Source organism: Spea bombifrons, chromosome 11 (assembly GCF_027358695.1).
Source record: "Spea bombifrons isolate aSpeBom1 chromosome 11, aSpeBom1.2.pri, whole genome shotgun sequence".
NCBI classification, from domain to species: Eukaryota; Metazoa; Chordata; class Amphibia; order Anura; family Pelobatidae; genus Spea; species Spea bombifrons.
In genome coordinates, this window is record NC_071097.1 from 6,002,905 (window position 1) to 6,010,055 (window position 7,151).

Below are 7,151 nucleotides of genomic sequence, written 5' to 3' on the forward strand. Positions count from 1 at the left end.
CTCTGCCTCCATGATATTCCTATTTAACCCCTATATACCACTCTGCCTCCCTGATATTCCTATTTAACCCCCTTATATACCACTCTGCCTCCCTGATATTCCTATTTAACCCCCTTATATACCACTCTGCCTCCATGATATTCCTATTTAACCCCCTATATGCCACTCTGCCTCCCTGATATTCCTATTTAACCCCCTATATGCCACTCTGCCTCCCTGATATTCCTATTTAACCCCCTATATGCCACTCTGCCTCCCTGATATTCCTATTTAACCCCCTATATGCCACTCTGCCTCCCTGATATTCCTATTTAACCCCTATATACCACTCTGCCTCCCTGATATTCCTATTTAACCCCCTTATATACCACTCTGCCTCCCTGATATTCCGATTTAACCCCCTTATATACCACTCTGCCTCCCTGATATTCCTATTTAACCCCCTATATGCCACTCTGCCTCCCTGATATTCCTATTTAACCCCCTTATATACCACTCTGCCTCCCTGATATTCCTATTTAACCCCCTTATATGCCACTCTGCCTCCCTGATATTCCTATTTAACCCCCTTATATGCCACTCTGCCTCCCTGATATTCCTATTTAACCCCCTATATGCCACTCTGCCTCCCTGATATTCCTATTTAACCCCCTATATGCCACACTGCCTCCCTGATATTCCTATTTAACCCCCTATATGCCATTCTGACTCCCTGATATTCCTATTTAACCCCCTATATGCCACTCTGCCTCCCTGATATTCCTATTTAACCCCCTATATGCCACACTGCCTCCCTGATATTCCTATTTAACCCCCTTATATACCACTCTGCCTCCCTGATACTCCTTTTAACCCCCTATATGCCACTCTGCCTCCCTGATACTCCTTTTAACCCCCTATATGCCACTCTGCCTCCCTGAGATTCCTATTTAACCCCCTATATGCCACTCTACCTCTCTGAGATTTCTTTTAACCCCTATATGACACGCTGCCCCCCCAGAAACGCCTTATACCCCCTATACCACTCTGCCTCCCTGATATTCTTTTTAACCCCCTATATACCACTCTGCCTCCCTGATTTTCTTTTTAACCCCCTAAGTATTATTTTTTTGTTTGTTTGTTTTAAAATACTAACTTTTTTGCTGGCTTCTTTTCCCTGGAGACGGCTCTCCTCCAACACGCTCTTCCGCCCGTCACGAGGAACTCTTCCGTGTGACCCCGCCCCCTTGAGCGTCACGACACATTTTCAAATGGGCGGGGCGAAGAGCTCCACATGGGGCCTATGTCATGAAATTAAGTCATGTAGGGCTTCTTGAAGGATTGACAAAAAAAAATGTAACAAGTACTGGTTGTCATCACCATGGCAACCAGTAGAATGTACCTGCCCTATTAATTCCCTTGCAGCACCTAAACAATTATTCTAAATTTATTGGGCCTGCTTTATCTTTCAAAAATCCCAACTGTGGTGGACAAACAAAAAATTCATTAAAATAAAACTTTACTGCAACTGTTTTCCCTCCAAATCTCCCGATTCTAAAAGAATGTAATATATAATATAATGTAACAATAACGCCCCCCCCTCTGTAGGACAGGAAGAACCCAGTGATATTAAAAGCAACATCCAGCTGCCAACCCCCCCTGAACTCCACTATAGTATCTACTACTGACCCGCATGTGAAAGGGGAATTTAAACACTTACTGTACTGCCGGGGGCCTTCACACTCACAGGGAGCTGTGTCATGTACTGAGGGGTAGTAGATAAATGGATCCGCCTCCCATCAGAAGTGGTAGAGGCTAATACGTTACAGTAATTTAATCATGTATGGGGTAGGCATACAAACCTCCTCAGATTCCTTTCACACAAACTGCACATCAATCAATGTCTTCAATGAGCAGAGAAATCACCCCCCATTACTTAAATATACATTTACTATACCCACATTATACCCAGTGTACCCCCCCGCAACCTACCCCACACTATACCCAGTGTACCCCCCCGCAACCTACCCCACACTATACCCAGTGTACCCCCCCCACAACCTACTCCACACTATACCCAGTGTACCCCCCGCAACCTACCCCACACTATACCCAGTGTACCTCCCCCGCAACCTACCCCACACTATACTCAATGTACCCCCCCTCGCAACCTACCCCGCACCATACCCAGTGTACCCCCCGCAACCTACCCCACACTATACCCAGTGTACCGCCACGCAATCTACCCCGCACTATACCCAGTGTACCCCCCCCGCAACCTACCCCACACTATACCCAGTGTACCCCCCTGCAACCTACCCCACACTATGCCCAGTGTACCCCCCCCGCAACCTACCCCACACTATACCCAGTGTACCCCCCCACAACCTACCCCACACTATACCCAGTGTACCTCCCCCGCAACCTACCCCACACTATACTCAGTGTACCCCCCCGCAACCTACCCCACACAATACCCAGTGTACCGCCCACAACCTACCCCGCACTATACCCAGTGTACCCCCCCCGCAACCTACCCCGCACTATACCCAGTGTACCCCCCGCAACCTACCCCACACTATACCCAGTGTACCCCCCCGCAACCTACCCCACACTATACCCAGTGTACCCCCCCGCAACCTACCCCACACTATACCCAGTGTACCGCCCCGCAACCTACCCCGCACTATACCCAGTGTACCCCCCGCAACCTACCCCGCACTATACCCAGTGTACCCCCCCTCAACCAACCCCACACTATACCCAGTGTACCCCCCGCAACCTACCCCACACTATACCGTGTACCCCCCGCAACCTACCCCACACTATACCCAGTGTACCCCCCGCAACCAACCCCACACTATACCCAGTGTACCCCCCGCAACTTACCCCACACTATACCCAGTGTACCCCCCGCAACCTACCCCACACTATATCCAGTGTACCCCCCCGCAACCTACCCCACACTATACCCAGTGTACCGCCCCGCAACCTACCCCACACTATACCCAGTGTACCCCGCCCCCGCAACCTACCCCACACTATACCCAGTGTACCCCGCCCCCGCAACCTACCCCACACTATACCCAGTCTACCCCGCCCCCGCAACCTACCCCACACTATACCCAGTGAACCGCCCCGCAACCTACCCCACACTATACCCAGTGTACCGCCCCGCAACCTACCCCACACTATACCCAGTGTACCCCCCCGCAACCTACCCCACACTATACCCAGTGTACCCCCCACAACCTACCCCACACTATACCCAGTGTACCCCCCCGCAACCTACCCCACACTATACCCAGTGTACCGCCACGCAACCTACCCCGCACTATACCCAGTGTACCCCCCGCAACCTACCCCGCACTATACCCAGTGTACCCCCCCGCAACCTACCCCACACTATACCCAGTGTACTGCCCCGCAATCTACCCCGCACTATACCCAGTGTACCCCCCGCAACCTACCCCACACTATACCCAGTGTACCGCCCCGCAACCTACCCCACACTATACCCAGTGTACCGCCCCGCAATCTACCCCGCACTATACCCAGTGTACCCCCCCGCAACCTACCCCACTATACCCAGTGTACTCCCACGCAACCTACCCCGCACTATACCCAGTGTAACGCCCCGCAACCTACCCCACACTATACCCAGTGTACCCCCCCGCAACCTACCCCACACTATACCCAGTGTACCCCCCCGCAACCTACCCCACACTATATCCAGTGTAACGCCCCGCAACCTACCCCACACTATACCCAGTGTACCCCCCACAACCTACCCCACACTATACCCAGTGTACCCCCCCCGCAACCTACCCCACACTATACCCAGTGTACCGCCACGCAACCTACCCCGCACTATACCCAGTGTACCCCCCGCAACCTACCCCGCACTATACCCAGTGTACCCCCCTGCAACCTACCCCGCACTATACCCAGTGTACCCCGCCCCCGCAACCTACCCCACACTATACCCAGTGTACCCCCCGCAACCTACCCCGCACTATACCCAGTGTACCCCCCCGCAACCTACCCCACACTATACCCAGTGTACTGCCCCGCAATCTACCCCGCACTATACCCAGTGTACCCCCCGCAACCTACCCCACACTATACCCAGTGTACCGCCCCGCAACCTACCCCACACTATACCCAGTGTACCGCCCCGCAATCTACCCCGCACTATACCCAGTGTACCCCCCCGCAACCTACCCCACTATGCCCAGTGTACTCCCACGCAACCTACCCCGCACTATACCCAGTGTAACGCCCCGCAACCTACCCCACACTATACCCAGTGTACCCCCCGCAACCTACCCCACACTATACCCAGTGTACCCCCCCCGCAACCTACCCCACACTATATCCAGTGTACCCCCCTGCAACCTACCTCGCACTATACCCAGTGTACCCCCCGCAACCTACCCCACACTATACCGTGTACCCCCCGCAACCTACCCCACACTATACCCAGTGTACCCCCCCGCAACCTACCCCACACTATACCCAGTGTACCGCCCCGCAACCTACCCCACACTATATCCAGTGTACCCCCCCGCAACCTACCCCGCACTATACCCAGTGTACCCCCCCGCAACCTACCCCACACTATACCCAGTGTACCTCCCCCGCAACCTACCCCACTATACCCAGTGTACCGCCACGCAACCTACCCCACACTATACCCAGTGTACCCCCCGCAACCTACCCCGCACTATACCCAGTGTACCCCCCCGCAACCTACCCCGCACTATACCCAGTGTACCCCCCCGCAACCTACCCCCCACTATACCCAGTGTAACCCCCCGCAACCTACCCCACACTATACCCAGTGTACCCCCCCGCAACCTACCCCGCACTATACCCAGTGTACCCCCCCGCAACCTACCCCACACTATACCCAGTGTACCGCCACGCAACCTACCCCACACTATACTCAGTGTACCCCCCGCAACCTGCCCCACACTATACCCAGTGTACCCCCCCGCAACCAACCCCACACTATACCCAGTGTACCCCCCGCAACCTACCCCACACTATAACCAGTGTACCCCCCGCAACCTACCCCAGACTATATCCAGTGTACCCCCCCGCAACCTACCCCGCACTATTCCCAGTGTACCCTCACAACCTACCCCACACTATACCCAGTGTACCCCCCCGCAACCTACCCCACACTATACCCAGTGTACCTCCCGTCACACTGCCCCCTTACAAACCCAGCTGCACCCCTACCCACTGCCCCCCTTACTCACCCACCTGCACCCCTACCCACTGCCCCCCCTGTATATGTATCTGTGTGTATGTATAATTATATATTTAATGGTATGATTTAAAGAAGAAACCTCATACACATTTTATTGGATCCACATTAAAGACCCCCCTTGTTTCATAATACATTAATTAATAATAATGATAATAATATAATACATTAATAATAATAATATAATACAGCAATAATATAATACATTAATAATAATATACATTAATAATAATATAATACAATACATTAATAATGATACAATACATTAATAATAATAATATAATACATTAATAATAATATAATAAATTCATTGAAGTGATATTGATAATTATTTGAAAAGAAAAGTGTTTTTCCCATGGGACGGTCACAAAGGCATATGAAGACGTGAAGACTCTGACTTTGCCAAGCGATGATGTCACCAAGCTGTGCAGACACTGGCTGTGCCTAGTGATGATGTCACCAAGCTGTGCAGAAACTGGCTGTGCCTAGTGATGATGTCACCAAGCTGTCCAGATACTGGCTGTAATGTCATACAGCGAGTGACCCGCGCCCAGACTCCGCTCACCTTTTATTCTTTATCAGCATTTCTTTAGATTTCTGAATGTGTTTCTTTTTATTCTGTACTCCGGCATCTCTGTAAAGTCTCCGGGCGCTGGGATTTCAGCAGGTATTCCTTTCTTATTTGGTTACAGCGAGTGAGAGTGGTTACTCCGCTAGCATGGAGTCCGCCGGCGGATCGAGTGCTTCAGCTCTCCAGCACCTGGAGGAAGAGCTGAGACAGAGAGATCTCCAACTTAACGACACTAAAGGAGAACTTGAGAAAGAGACGGCTGCTTATGAGCGAGTAAGTAGAGAGCGCTTCCAGAGATTTCCATATAATAAATTCACTGTACAGCGCTATGGAATATGAGGGCGCTATGCAAAACAATAAATAATAGTAGTAGCTGATAAAATGGGTTAATTCCGGTATACGTTCAAATCCTTCTTTCAATGTCTGGCCCCTTCTGCAGAACCACCTCTATTTCTATGACCTTTCGACCTTGAGTAATGGCGCAGAATATGTCGCTGATTTGTTGTTGAATTGTTTTATTTTATTAGGAGAGTTTCAGGTTTATTTGCAATGTTTATTACCTTCTGTGAAAAAGTCATTTCTCTGTTTTTTAAATAACTTTGTTTTTGAGTAATTTATTTAACCCCTTAAGGACAATGGGCGATCCCTAAACCCATTGAAAACAATGCATTTTGACCCCGTACATGTACAGGCTTTGTCATTAAGGGGTTAAATACATCTGAAAATGATTCATTTCCTCCTCGATTGTTTTTCTGCGTTATACAAATTACCCCAGCATCACCGGCCACGCTGTATCTTATTTATGACACGTGTTTATCAAATATAATATAAAATACAGGGTTTGTCCATCGGGGGCCACAAAACGGCACCATGAAATATAGGGCTGGGATTACATTGCTACCGGGGCCACTCCGGCCACCTATGTTATGTGTTGGCAACATGAAATAATCAACAAAAAGGTAAAGTTTTTCCTCCCCGATACTTCGTTTCAAATACTTTACTTAATAAACGAAATGTATTTTTGTAATTTCAGGTCACGCGTCAGAATCGAGAACGTTTTACTGAATTCACGAAGCTCAGACGTGAGGTTGGTCCGTTGGGGTATTTGTTTTTTCTGGGGGGGGGGATGCGGAAGGAAATTCTCTCTCGTTCTCGTTGTCTCCCCACCTTTTCCATCGTCCTCTTTTTGCCGCAGCTCGGCTTCTTCATTTGCCGCCTCTTCTCCGTCCGCTTCTCCTCGGTACCGGCACCGTTGGCCGGGCCTCTCGGAGAACATTCGGCCCCTTTGGCAGAAGTCATCCGGGAGGCCTGATCGACGGAGATAAA